The following is a 15,489-nucleotide window of genomic DNA, read 5'->3' as shown; positions in this document are numbered from 1 at the left end:
TGCCATGCTGTACTTTTTATTTCTATGCCAATAAAGGTATTTGGATTTGGATATGGTAAGGAGTATGCAAGCTTTAGGATTATTCATGTACAGACCAACCAGGGTTTGCCATTCCATCTGAACTAAGCCAAGCACTCTACAGGCAATATACAAAGTCAGCTGTGTTTATACCCTACCTGATACATATGTGGTTCTCTGCATCACCCTAAAGCTCAAGGCCACTATAAATATAAAAAGTGGCTTAAGATTTTATTAAAAGGCACAACAGGGGAACAACTGGCAAAGTCAAAAGTCACAGGGCTCTCTGCCTCTCTCTAAAGTACAGAGGCAGCTGGTCTGGATTTTAATAACCATCCAAAGGCCTTCCCTAGGAATGGCAGGTCACGTGCAGGAGTCGCATATTGCTTCTCACTCCACTTCCTCTTTGTGTCAGAAACAGATTTGCAATTGCTAAGTGCCAAGAACAACTATTTAAATCATTTGAGGTGGCCCAACACTAAAGCAAAATCACAGTTGGGACGAGAAATATGACTTGACGTGAAGGAAAATCACTCTAAGCTATAAGTTATTGAGGCGACCTTGTCATATGACAGGCCTTTAGCTGCTTGGAATGAGCAGACGAGCATCCTCGAAAAGAGGGGAGAGTTAGCATTCTATTCCTTATCTTACTGTTATTAACTTTCTTAATGTACAGACCAGCAATTATAATTTTCTAAGGATACTCTTAAAGAGGATCACAGAATCCCACCTGATGCAAAAATAACTCTCCTCGCAGCCTCCATTAAAACTACTCCAAGCAGAGAACAAACACAGAAACAGTAAACTAGCATAACTAACTAAGATCAACACCTACTCCTGCAGAACTTGCTGTATATATTTCTGTGTGAATACAGCAGCCAAGTTCTTAATGAGCTTGTGAACCTATCTCTGGGTTACATACTAAAGGTGAGGCTCTCCACTATAACTGCTCCCTAAAAAGGAAAACAGAATCTGTTTACAGAGAAAGCCAAAACATCAGAGAATAGGGTTTTACCATAGCTTGATGTGGTAGTTTTCCACGTGCAGGGACTTCTTAATACAAAGGACAACAATTATTACTACCCCAATGAGAACTGAGACTTAATCCAAGTTCAATTTACCATATGAAACCAATTTGAAAATAAGCATTTCACCTCAAGAGCCTCAAAACCCCTCCCAACATTTGACAAAATAAAATAGCTGCACTTACGAAGTGGTTGGCTTGCCAGGGACTGATGCAGATTTGTGAATTAAAACTAGCACTGAGAGAGCAGGAAGAGGCCACAGACGCATCCCATCCCCTCCCATTTAATCATCCCGTCCAGTACTCTATAGGGCCAGAGTTACATACAACTGCTGCCAACCTAAGTTAAGAGTAATATACCAAAGAGGGAAAGTAGACTGTAAATACCGATTGAAAATTAGAACCCACTGATTAAATAAATTAGAGTGATGAGTGTTCCGCGTATCAAGGCTGCCCCACACAAAACAGTCATGCCGCATTAAGTTTCAAAGAGCTCCCTTACAACACCACTTGTCACATTTCATTGGTTCGCTGAACACAACTACTACTACTCCTGGTTTTTCTTTTATTCCCTTGATTGAGGGAATTTTATTGACTTATGGTGGTTGTGGCTATTTAAATTTTGACTAATTTGTATAATTTTTGACTTTGTATTGATTGAGATACAAACACTTGCTTGGATCTCCTGAAGATTTTTTTTTTTTTTTGGCAGGTCCTGCGGCACATGACCAATATTTTTCCCGGAAGTCTCCTGTGGACCCACTCACCTGGAACAGCAGCATTTCCTGCACAAACTATGCAAAACAAACTATATGAGGGTTTTTCTATGCAAGTAGTAGGGTAGAACTGTACAAAACAGTTCACAAAGTCACTTGGATAAACTGCTAAGGACTGTAGCCTGTAACGCTGGGCATAGTTTGCTGTAAACCAGATACTACTATGCAGTTTTCCTTCATTTAATGTATCATGTTAATATTTATGCTTTGCTTCAGTTCTGTTTTTTAGAATACCAGTTGGTTCTACAACCCGAATCCTATTTCATTGTTTAATGGATGTCTCACCCTGTTGGTTTTATTGACTCACTGTATCATCAGCTTTGATTCCCAGTGAGAAAGGTGGACTATACATGAATAGATATAAATAATGCAAACAAATTTTGGACTGCAGCAGGCGAGGAGGTCACGATGGACACAAGCCTTGTTAATTGCTGGGTTGTACTCTCTGTGTCTCCCTTCCAACGCCAATTGCACACAATGAGGAGACAGAACTCTTCAACTTATTTCAATGTGTCACGATGTTTGAATGTACGCACTTTCAAAAATTGATGTCAGTTTCTGTCCAAGTAGCTCAGATTCTTAACCCCATTCAGTTCTAGCTAAAAACCCTCTTACTGGGACAGAGGTTAACTCAGTTAATTAAGGCATTTGTATTCAGCTCATCATAACTAATAGGGGCTACCTCAGACCACTGCCCTCAGTCTCAGCATAGCTTATGAGAGAGAAAATGGAGGAAGGCCATGGAAATTTTTTAAACTAAGGTGATCACTGGGGTTAAAAAGAAAACTCTCATTACTTCAAGAGCTGCAGCTGGGAACCTCACTAGAGGGGCTACTGACATGGATCATCGGTTACAATTAAATGCTCTATTTTTGGGAAACATTTTCTCCGTACAGCTCAGGATACCTATGGGAACATGGGGTGCTGTAATATTTGTAAAGGGAATTGATCGTGATTCATGCTAGAGTTGTTAGAGCACAATGGTTACAGCATTGCTTTGCCAAAGCAATTTTTGCTGAACTTTTAAAAGAATTCTGAAGCCGTGCAGAACTCAACGTTGATGGTGATTTCCCTGCTGAATTTTCTCCTCAAGATAAGCTGACAGTGTTTTTTGCTGTACTTGCAACAGACAATAAGCATGGTAATCAGGAGATGGTGGGGGGTCCGTATATTTCTAAGGAGAACAGCTTTATACTTTCCCAAAACAGTATTAGCATCTTAACAATTAGTGTATAGTTGAAAATTTCTGATAGAATCTCCACAAGCAATGTGTACTAAGATTATTCATGCACCTCCCCCTTTCCATGTACTAAGATTATCTATGTACCTCCCCCATTTTGGGATTCAAAACATTATAGATAGAGATTGCCAAAACTATGCTAGCTAATCACAATGAATAATTTAATATAGATTTGTCTAACTCTAACTGTAAGCAAACTGTTCTTGCACTACTACTCCCCCCCCAAAAAAAAATTGGACTTTATATTACTGTGTAAAGGCCAAATATTTGTTTCTTTTTATCTCAATACGGTATAGTTAGGAATCTCATGCAAATATGTTAGCAGGAAGGAGAGAAGGAAGAGGTAGGGAAAAAACAAGCTGAGGCCAAAATCTGGTTTGAAGATGAAGCATGGTAAGTAGCTGAGAACTCTACCTAACTAAGGTGTCAGCATGATAATTCACAGCCCTTTAATGTAAGTAATTCATTTACTTAAGAGATTCTGTTAAGGTCTCTTGCTACTTTGATTTTTATATCTTGCATGTTCAGAAAGCAAACATTCCTTATTTTTATTATGTCTAGATAGATGTCTATGATGTTCAAGGAAGAGATTTAATCATTTCTTTTTAACAAAAGTTTTACCACTCAAGTTGCACAGAATGATACTATATCTGGTGTCTGATTAAGAGAGCTTTGACTTTCAGAAGCTTATACCCTGAGACACTTGTTGGTCTCTAAGGTGCTCCGGGACTCAAGTCCAAACATTTGCACTTCAACAAAATGAATGTTTGAAAAATGTGATTCATGAAGTTTTGCTATAAAGGCAGCTGTTTCTTTAAAATATTTGTGTTTCTTCACAAAGTCATTTGAAAGGGCAGCAAAGTATGGCTGACGCAGGATGGCAGACTTTAAACATATCTGTGGCAAGTACACAAGCCCAAGACAGCATGGATAATGTTAGCAAGTTCTGTATCTGTATTGCTTAAGTGGAAATGGATACAGAGTTTGCAGCTGGGAGAAGAGGCAAGACTCTGAAAGGGTGTCTCTTCTCCTGCATACTCTATGGCCAGGATCAGAATGCTAACTCTCACATTACTGTGTCGGGATGTGATACCCTTTGACTAGCTGTCTTAGGCATCATTTTTTTTCTCACCAATGAACCATAGAATCAATGAGATAAGGGCTGAACTACCAGTCCTGCATTTTACCAAAATAGATTTCAGTGTGCTGAAAAGAGATTTCTGTGAATGAAAATAAAAACCCCATTGCCACTTTTAGGTTTCACTAACAAGAACAGTTGAAATAATAAACTATATGCATTGGGGGTGGGGGGAGGACAAACACTTAACAGTTTTCATCATGACCTTTGAGAACAAAGGCCGGTTTGAGGAAATACTCTTTACTCAGTATGTCATGCAGATTCTTCGAGGCTTCCTCCATAATGGGGACATGGAGATTAATTGTGTCCGTCAGCAAGTGACTTGCTATAAGTGTTTGTATATATTAAAAGAGACGGACACCATTGCTTGACAGTCTCTCTTCTCCTCTGTGTAGGCTCAGTTTATTTTATCATTCTACAGTGCAATTTAACACGCTGCCTATTTCCAGATGATTTTAGAGCCCGACCTTGCAAACTAAAGCAGACAAGACAAGTGATGGCCACGATATATCCTTTAACTCAGGAACCGGCTCCATCAGCACAATGCGTAACTCCATTTGTCTTTGATTTAGATCATCATAAAGAAAACCAGCACAGAGCTACAAGAGGACTTCAGATCAACCCTTCTTGCAACTCCAGAGGGAGAATGGTAAAACAGAAAACATCTTGTTATGAAAATGAGTTTATTTCATACCATTAGAAAAACAAGGCAGGAAGGAGGAAACATCTCACTTCACATCCTTGCAAGGGAAACTGGGTTCCTGATTATTTAGAAGAAGACTGCAGATTTATACCCCACCCTTCTCTCTGAATCAGAGACTCTGAGAGGCTTACAATTTCCTATTCTTCTCCCCCCACAATAGACACCCTATGAGGTGGGTGAGGCTGAGAGAGATCTCATAGCAGCTGCCCTTTCAAGGACAACTCCTGCTATAGCTATGGCTGACCCAAGGCCATTCCAGCAGCTGTAAGTGGAGGAGTGGGGAATCAAACCCGGTTCTCCCAGATAAGAGTTCGCGCACTTAACCACTACACCAAACTGGCTTTCTGATTTACATTCTGTACCTACAGGAGAGACAAGTATAGAAAGATGATGACCTTTTACACAAACTGATCCCTGATAGCATTCAGAAAATGATTTACCTCTACAGATCTATTAATAGAACAAAACTATAATGCAGAAAGGAGTATTATATAATGACGTAGTCCAAAAGCAGCACTATATGCAAGCTTTAGCACTATATTTAATTAAAGGAACTTTAAAAGTTGCAAGATCCCAAGGTAAAGGTGGTTCCCTACATTTTTGAATGATAAGCAAGATCTGACCAAAAGAAAAGAAAAACAGCCAGGGGGAAGCAATTACTAAGGTCAGCTGTGATTAATGGCTTTTCAGCTAAGCAACAAATGTTCTGTACAGACACTCAGCACTGAAGAGTCTGAACCAAACTTAGCAAGCAAACGGAATTCCAAGTTGAAATTCAAAATGTCAGTTTTTCTTATTTGTGAAATCCAACATCACAAATTATATTTGGTTCAGCGTGGACATATGCGAAACAATGAATTATAATAGGTGATGCACAGAGGTTTTTTCCCCCATGGCCCACAGAGTTCTGAAGAATTCCATTCCCCCAATTCACTCTCCACTCATTAATCTCACAGTAAAATCTCAATAAAGATAATGCAAAACAAACAAAACAGCATATGGTGATTGATGTAGTGTAATTACAATGCAGGAGCTGGGCTTTAATCCTGCTGGTAGGTTTAATAAGACAAAAAAATAAAGAGAGACATCCTTTTGTTTCCCCCCAAATGCATTTTAAAGAGACAACTACTATATAGTACTGCTGGTTTATCTAAACAATAATTCAGAATCATCCATCTGCATTATATCTGTTCTTAAAAGCTTATGCAGCCAAGGTGAAACTCAATTAGGAGCAGTGTTCCCCTCTAAGATGAGTTAGTGTGAGCTAGCTCACATTTCAGCCTCTGGCTCACACATTTTTGTCTTTGCTCAGGAAAAATAGCTCCAGAGCAAAACTAATTTATGAAGTAGCTCACAACTTAGCTCACGAAGTAGAATTTTTGCTCACAAGACTCCACAGCTTAGAGGGAGTATTGATTGGGAGTCTATTTAAACTCTTCTGTCTTGCTCACCACCATGATCCTTTCACCATTTTTTACTAAGGCTTTTTGCGGGCTCTCCAAGTGGTTCAGTTTACTTGTATCTCACTGTGACAGATACGGGGAGGGGGGGCACTAACCATCACCCCACAGGAATTTTCTCTCCTGTCACAATTTCAATTTCCTGCCTTACCCACTGCATGCATCACAGTTCATAGAAGGAAACTGAAAAGGTCCCCAGAGGGCTCCTATCAGGCCCCCAAGCAATTGGCTGCCATCTGCTTCCTTCTCCCTATATCTTGCTTCCTTCTGCATCACAGCTTGCTTTGCAAGGCTTGCTCAATTGCACAGGAGCTACAGAGCAAAACCTCTATTTTCTCCATTGGCTGAGGCTCCTCCCCCCCCAGTCCCCTGAGGAAGGAAGGAAAGAGCCAGACCTTCCTTTGCCCAGGTCCCTGGATCCTATGGGAGAATACAAAGAAAGCATCCTTAAGACCAATGAGAGCTAACGTTTTAAGCATGTGTTAAGTTTTTTTAAAAATACATATTTGTGTTTGTGTTCTTTATAAAATTTATATCTCTGCCAGCTAATCTTAAATAGGTAAACACATGATCCGGCCCAACATGGCTCGGCCCAACGCAACATGGCCTGGCCCCTCAAGGTCTCATTTATATCAGATCCGACCCTCATAACAAATGAGTTTGACACCCCTGTCTTAGAGGAACACTGAGCTTTCTAACTACCCAAATCTCTGTATGATGTTGCCCAACAGGCTGATGGAGTTGCAGACCAAAGCTCCCTATGCACCAAACCATGCAAAAAACATAAAATTGCACTTATTGGAGAAACACATTAAAAATCACTGAGAACTAGATAGAAATTCAGTTTCAAGACCCGGCTGCACTAAAATTTGTACTGAAAAACAGGGTTTGAGATTCATTCCTCTGGCTGCACTGCTTCCTTTGATATGAAAGTTATGGATCCCCAAACACCAAGTAAAAAGATTTTTTTAAAAAACACCTCTCTAGCATACATACTCGCTCTTTTAATTTTATTTTTATGTCTTGCTTTGGTATGTTTTGCTTCAACTGTATTATTCCCCCAGGTGAAATGCTGACAGCAGATTATCTATCAATTTCCACATTTTTTTTTACATATAGTGGATTCTTCTTAATGTGTGTCTACCTTATTATACGTGCATACATATTTCATTTCCCTGCATTAACTAGCCACGTTAACAGCTTTATAAATTCAGCAATTATAATACATCATCCCATTCTCTGCAAAGAACAGTTCCTCATTTCACTTGACAAGTCCTTAAGGGATACTTTACAAGGAAAAAAAGTTTTGTTTTTAACAAAAACCAGGCAACAGAGTCAATTACAGTTTGATTAGATGACACTTTCTTATTTTCAAGACTGCAAAACTTTTCAGAACTGAAGGCATTTCTCAGATTTAGCATGCGATCTCAAAAAATGCTTTGGCATGAAAACCTTTATTGTTTTGTTAACAAAAATTTAGCTATATTCATCTGCTAAAGCATAGACTAACTGATTTATTGCAGAATAAGCTTTCAAAGACCAGAGCCTTTCCCATCCTTATACATGTGAACTGTAAAGGCATGCGTTCTAAACTTGACTCTAGACAATGTTTACAGCTACATCAAACCACTTCTCCTCTTGTAGTTCCAAAGTTTGATTATACGTATTATATTGCAGGTCCAAAGAACTATATTTTAGATTCAGAGCACCAGATAAACACTGGTGTGTCCCAGATTCAGATCTTCATTCAGCCACAATTCAGTGTGTGGTTTTAGACCACTCAGTCTCTTTCAAGCCAATATACTTTATAGGATATTGCAGATAAAACAGAGGAGGGGACCATGCATACACCCCTACATTTTTGGGAGGAAGACATGGATAGACAGATAGAAGGTATAGCTGTCAGTATTTGCTTTGCATAGATTCACTGCTCCATTGCCATGTGATCAAATCAGAAAAAATGGACAGCTATGTTCTGACGTGAAAAGTTGCTTAACGATATGTTAAATCTAGTAGATACACACACGCAGGTACACATGTATATTCTACAGGGACAATGAGGCCTACTCCTACATTCAAAACTCTATGCATGCAGTGGGCACATGGACAAGGCCAGCTGGCTGAGATGTCTCTTGCAGAGCATTCTCTGTGCCCTATGGCAAATTATTTCTGAAAGGCAGACAGTTTCAAAAGCAATTTGTAATTTGGCAAGGGGCTCTGTTGTTGAAAGAAAAAGAGTGAAACATCCTACTGGGTGTGCACAAGCCTTCAGGCACGCCTGAAGCTGCTACCTGAATCCTAGCCAATGTTCTAATTCATTCTGTGAACACAGTATTATAAACTTTATACTCTGGGTTTGTTTTCTAACTCAAATTCCTCCAAGCAAACCGGTGCCAGAAGCGAGATTGCAACCAGAGTCTCAAGTCACCTGTGACCACCACCTTGAAGCTTAATATTCTTTATCTAACTGTATTTTGGAGAGTTTACAACCTGAATATTAAACCAACAAAGAGATATATAGCCTCCATCCAAATAGAGAAATAATTCAGACTTCAGACTTTTTATTTACGGTCACAGACCAATTAAAATACTGGAATTTAAAGATTCAACACAAGGACTGAACCTGTGCTATAATAAGGATTAAGGCAGACAATTGTCTTAATATGTTGAATATAAAAAATTACATAGAAATCAAGACACATACTTGGAGCTTAGTATTCTTTAGCTAACTGTAGTTTTGGAGACTTTACCACCTGAACATTAAACCAACAAAGAAACATATATTCTTCATCCTAATAGAAAAATAATTCATTCACATTCTGATTTGACTAAGGAACAGAGAATTAATTAATCACATAGAATTAATTAGCAAGAGGGAAAGGGAGGAATGGCCCCATATCATACCTGATCCTTTAACCCTAGACCAGATTTACGCATGGATGGAGATTGTACAGTTGTTGCACCCCTGTAATCATTCATTGTCTGATTTGTTGTCCACAAGACCCAAGAGCTGAATTATTACAACAGTGAAATATCCAACCCTGTGTGGATCCAAGTCTTAATTAATGGCCAGCTAACACTACATCCGTGCTGGCTCAAGATCAAGGATTCCCCAACATAGTGCCCATGGGCACCATACAGCCTACCGAACTTTCCTTGGCACATGCCAAGCTTTTCAGAAAGTGATGGGGACATTACAAAGACTGGGGTTTTTTAATGCCAATAAAGGTCTAATGAACGAATGACTGGGGTTTGGGATTTTTCTTTTTGCTGCCATCATTCATATGAATGTCGAGTAAGCACTCGGGCTTTCCTTAGTCAGGGCATGGTTCCATTCCTCCTTCAGGCTTTCCTTCTTCCTAGAAGAAGTTAGGAGAGAAGTATTCCATTTGACTCTGCCTCCTGTGGCAGCCATTTTGGGATGGTGCTCACACCATCTCAAAATTCCAAAAGTGCCCACAGACTCAAAAAGGTTGGGAGCCCCAACCTTGGTCTAGGTTATGAGGGTCAAGAAAAACCGTATTACGAACAAGAAAATTTTGAGTTTCTCACAGAAAGAGGCCTTGCAGTCTCCTTGGAAATGCTGCTAGTTCCCAGAAAAGTTTCCACTTCTAAATCTAGTCCATATTCTTCTCTACAATGAGAAATAACTAAATATATATATATATAAAACTCCCAGCATCCTGACTCACATGTGCCCCAAGAGTTCGTTCTTTAAACCTGATTGCTCAACATCTGAAGCAGCTCCACTGTACAAAATGAACCTGACTGAGCATCACTGCAAAACCCAACAAAATGTCAGGCTGTGGCTGAACACAGAATCATGGGTTTGTTTTCTGATTAATTAGTAAGAGGGAACAAAGGAACAATTTCTAATGGATGCCTAGAAGCCACTACCTAAATTTAAAGGGGTCCCCTTGAGCCTGAGATGTTGACATGTTGATCCTTGGTCTAACTTGAATAACTTGTCAACAAGGAATTCAACATTTGCATTTGAAAGGCAACACTGACAATACATATTGGTACAGATAAGCAAACTAAGATTCTGTACAGGACGTCTGCCATAACATTAAGATAGCAAAATCAGTAAATGGAAACTGAAAATAAACTTTTTTTTAATTTTCAGAAAGTAAATAATGTCATTAGCTGCTTCTGAATTGGTTGCCAGATGTTTTAAACACATCTGCCTATCAGATTCTACAGTTCCCAGAGAATGCCATCATTCAAATGATTAATGCTGATGGCAAGTAAGAAAATAAACATTGAAGAGATACATTATCAATATCTGTTGTACTCGCCTACATTACTCCTCCCCATTTTCCTGATTTAATGCTCCCTTGCGCTTAAGTTTCCCATCACTACACTAGATCAATTGGATTCCTTTTCATCTTGGTCACCCTGCTCATTTCCAGCGATGTGATGCTTCAGCGCACTTCAAATATTTTCAGGAAAATCAAGAGTAAGTACATGCTCAACAGCTAATGATGCAAAGAGATGAGAGTGTTAGTTTAAGACAGATGTTGCTTAATCGCCAACAAATAGTAACTGGAAACTCTCAAATGTCACAGCTCCATGCCTAAGTACCATCCCTCACTGCACTGTCTAAATTTCTGTATTGTATTACTTGCAACACAACAAACACTAGATTTGGCATACTTTATTTCTTTGTGCATTCAAGGCCAGTAGTCTCAGATTAGATCCTTATTATCCTAATCGGTTTATTGCAGGCCAAGGCATATTTACCTACCACCTTTCTTAAACTAGAGAAGGCTGGCATCTGTTGGGTTCTCCCAATAATCTTAAGAAGGCTGAAAAATGATGTCCAGGATCAATCAGGTGCTTTGAGCCAGGGCTTTTCAAATTCAAACCCAACAGTCTAGCTGCAATACAACACAAACTGTTATGTATTTATTGCAATATCTGACTTTTTCAACACTCAGGACAGCTTATAAATTCAAATTTAGTTGGTCTAGGGGGTTGGGCTGGGTTGTCACCCTATGAACATTTGGCCAGGGCATTGGAGGCTGTGGCTGGGTGGTTACGGCAGAGCCAGCTGAAGCTATATCCAATGAAGACAGAGGTCCTGTACCTGAGTTGTAGCAGGACTGGGTCAGGTATCAAGCTCCCACCCCTGGACAGCACAACACTTGTGCTGGCCCAGAAGTTGAAGAGCCTGGGTGTGTGATCCTGGATGCCTCACTTTCTGTGGAGGCCCAAATCACCACAGTTGCTAGATCTGCCTTTTATCATCTTTGGCAGATCAGGCAATTAATACCCTATCTCCCACCCCAGGACTTAGCTACAGTGACTGACACAATGGTCACTTCTAGGTTTGATTACTGTAACTCACTGTATGTGGGCTTGATCTGGAAACTCCAGCTAGTGCAAAATGTGGCGGCACACCTGCTGACTGTATCGCCTGTGCAGGCTTGCATTCGGACAGTACTACGCCAATTACACTGGCTACCAATTGAGTATCAGATCCATTTCAAGGTGGTGGTATTGACCTTTAAAGTTCTGTGCAGCCTGGGACCAACATATCTGAGGGACCACCTCTCCCTGTATGTGCCTTTCCCTACCAAATCTTCTACCATTTCACAGGGCCTCCCTCACTGCAGTCTCTTTCTCTATTTGGCTCAGTTTTAAGAAGTTCTTCAATGTCCCAGTGGCTCTGGCTTCGATTCATCATATCCTAACCAATGGCTGTCTGTTTATATTTATAACTGTTTTAATCTATTGAATTATTATGTATTTCTTATAATCTGATGCAATCCGCCCTGAGCCTGTTTATGGGGAGGGTGGAATATAAATTGAAACAAACAAATAAATAAAATAGATTGAACAGAATATGATAAAACCCCATATAACCCCACTCCCCTCTAAAAATGCATACTTGCTTCCTATACTCCATTAAAAGGCCTACAAATCGGGTAGCCTTTACAGAGTCTGTTCAATATTGCTTAACTACACTTGCAATATTTTGACTGTATTGGCTGCTACAGATAATTCTAGTAAGCAATCTGCCATGCATTGCACCATCTAGACATGAAGAAAAAACAATGGTGCAATGGGAAGGAATTTTTATTCAAGATATTAATATTCCTATTTGTTTTGCACTGAGCTTCTTAGGGGGATCTGTGGAATATAAATAATGCCCCCACTAAAGCAGCTTAGGCATTTGTTTATGTTTGAGACCAAGAATGTGAGGGAAACCCATTAAAGCAACAAAAGGGCATGCTCTGTTATGGGGAACAGAAAATACTGCCCCTTGCCGAGTAGGGCTTGTGATTGGCAAGTAGTTTCCATCTTGAAATAGCCACCAGAGCTGCTTCACACCAGTACTGGAAGTAGGTGTGGCTCTTTGGGTTAATGGAAATTGTGAATACGGCTCACTAGGAACCACAGAGGGAGAACCACTGATCTAACACTTAGATTACTATTCCTTTAGGAACAAAGCAGGGACTGATAATATTAGAATAACACCTTGAATCCACAAAATAAAGACACTCTGAATCCACAAGATAAAGCAGGTTTATAAATATAGATGGATAAAAAGCTTTCTGAATAAGTAAAAATAAAGACCTCTCACAATTGACTAAGAAGTAATACAAAAAAGCATGAACCTCGAATTGATTTCTTGAAGATGAAGCAATATCAACCTCTTCTTATTTAAAAAAAATTCACATCAGAAATAGGTCAGAAGAAGCAAAGCAAGGGGACTAAACAAAACTGAGGGAAATGCCTTTAAATCCTCTGCTTAAGAATAAAGGTATATAGGAAAACAAGCTTCATGTTGATTTCTTTAGTCACCAGCCTTCCTCATGTGGAGATATTGAATTCTGAGAGGGAAAAATTACAGGAAAAAATACCACACATTGTGAGTCATCGTCTTGGAACTTAATATGATGGAATGCTTTTTCATATTTTTCCTTGGTGTTTGAGAAGCTCCCTGTCCTCTAAGAGAAAACTGGGAACTGCTGTGTGTTATACTAAAATGGTAGAACCAAGAGATATCATGGCCTGTTACTGACAGACATCCTCAAAGACCAAGGTTGATACAAGCAACTACAATAGAACAATTGAAAAAAAAGCACACACACAAGGCCACAAACTGGGGCCTACATTTGCATGTGTCTGCACCAGTCCAGAGGCACCAGTGCTGAGGCCCAATAGTAAATCAGGTTGTCCACCAATACAAAAAAAGCAAGTAATCTGGATGTTAGACCTAATCCAGCTGCTGTTTGCCCCCTATGATGCCAAGCAGCGATTGCCCCTCTTTGGGAGGCTGGTGTGCCAGCTGATCAACTCTCTCTTCCTACAGTCAACCACCACAAGTAAGTTTTGTTACCACTAATTAGACTTTCAACATACTGGTTCAGAAGCTACACTGGCAACCACAGGGCCAAGAGTAATTTTATCTGATTTGACCCATAAGCCTCCAGCTGCTGACCACTGTCATATTTCCTCTTTTACTACAGAAGATTTGCTGCTAGGTGGTGATTATAGAAGAAGAAGAATTGCAGATTTATACCCCGCCCTTCTCCCTGAATCAGAGACTCAGAGTGGCTTACAATCTCCTATATCTTCTCCCCCCACAACAGACACCCTGTGAGATGGGTGGGGCTGAGGGGGCTCTCACAGCAGCTTCTCTTTCAAGGACAACCTATGCCAGAGCTATGGCTAACCCAAGGCCATTTCAGCAGGTGCAAGTGGAGGAGTGGGGAATCAAACCGCCCTGAGCCTGCCTAGGCGGGGAGGGCAGGATACAAATAAAATTTAATAATAATAATAATAATAATAAAAAACCCGGTTCTCCCAGATAAGAGTCCACGCACTTAACCACTACACCAAACTGTGGTGAAGGATCACACGCAGGAAGTCCGTATCTATCTGCCAGCATTGATCTTTGTCACCTATTAAATCTTTGTCACCACCAAATAAGCTAATGAAATTAACTCAGTGACACCATATTAAACAGAAAATGGCCACTTTCTGCACCATAAGGACCATATATGGAAAAATATGAGATGAACTGTGAGTAGAGAAGCGAAGAGACAAGACATTTCAGCTTCTGCAGGCTCCTCCCGACCACTGGCTAGCTGAGGCTCCCACCCACAAATGCCCCAAAACACAGTGCAGTCATCACACAGCAACACTCTAACTTTTTTGGACAAAACTCTATGATAAATTTGGGCTCAAACCATAGTTTTGCCCAAAAACTAGAGCACCATCATGTGATGTCAGTGGTGTGATGACATCACTTCTGGGTGATGTCAGCACACTGCAGTGTCTCCCAGGAAAGATAGATTCCCCACAGCAGGAAGGATGTAGGACCTGGCAACCCTAGCTAACATTCTCAAGAAAAATTAATGTATATGGATACAGCAGGATTGTAGCGGCAAGCTCTTTGCATGAACCATGCTCATTTAGTGGAAAGCACACAGATGTAATGTGTATAGGTCCTACACATATGCAAAAATACCTACACAGAATACTCTTTCCACTGCTGGGAAGTCTGTTTTCAGGGTTCCCCATCATACAGAGAAAAAAAAAATATATATATATATGTGTGTGTGTGTGTGTGTGCACAGAAATTATGCACACTTCTCATTGAAAATGCAAAGGGTGGGCCTTGCTATCTTGATCCCACTCCCTCCCCTCACCACCATGCATATTCATTTTCTTGAAAATGTCACCTGAAAAGGATTTGAGACTCATGTAAGGATTACGTCGCTGAAAGATGTCTCCTGATGCCAGCACGCCATTCTCCCTCATTTTTCAGAATTGTTTGACTTCAAAGAATAACTAGACTTTACTGGGCAGATAACCATAAAACATGCATTTCAAAGCTCAGCTTCTCCAGATACAAGGATCATGCAGTGGGTGATGTGAAAAAGAGCACCCGTTACTTGAAAGACCAATGGTCTGACTCAATATAGGGCTACTTCATGTGCTTGTACTTGACTATCTCTGAAAATGAGCATATCCATATATGCCATTGACCTAGGAGAGCATAATTGAAGCCTGGGAATGCTTTGTTTTGTTTTCATGTCAACCTTTAAGCCAATTTAAAATTAGCAGTGCAGACTGTGGATTGAAAACCACACATCACCCAGTTGTGAAAACACAA

The 15,489-nt window shown here is 40.1% G+C and overlaps 1 protein-coding gene across 7 annotated transcripts in view; it reads right to left on the bottom strand.

The window, feature by feature from the left end:
* PARD3 (par-3 family cell polarity regulator) overlaps positions 1–15,489 on the bottom strand; it is a 745,691-nt gene that overhangs the window by 406,349 nt on the left and 323,853 nt on the right. The window lies entirely within an intron of this gene.

This window comes from Heteronotia binoei, chromosome 10 (genome assembly GCF_032191835.1).
Source record: "Heteronotia binoei isolate CCM8104 ecotype False Entrance Well chromosome 10, APGP_CSIRO_Hbin_v1, whole genome shotgun sequence".
In the NCBI taxonomy this organism is placed as follows: Eukaryota; Metazoa; Chordata; class Lepidosauria; order Squamata; family Gekkonidae; genus Heteronotia; species Heteronotia binoei.
This window is presented reverse-complemented; position numbering and strand designations above follow the sequence as displayed.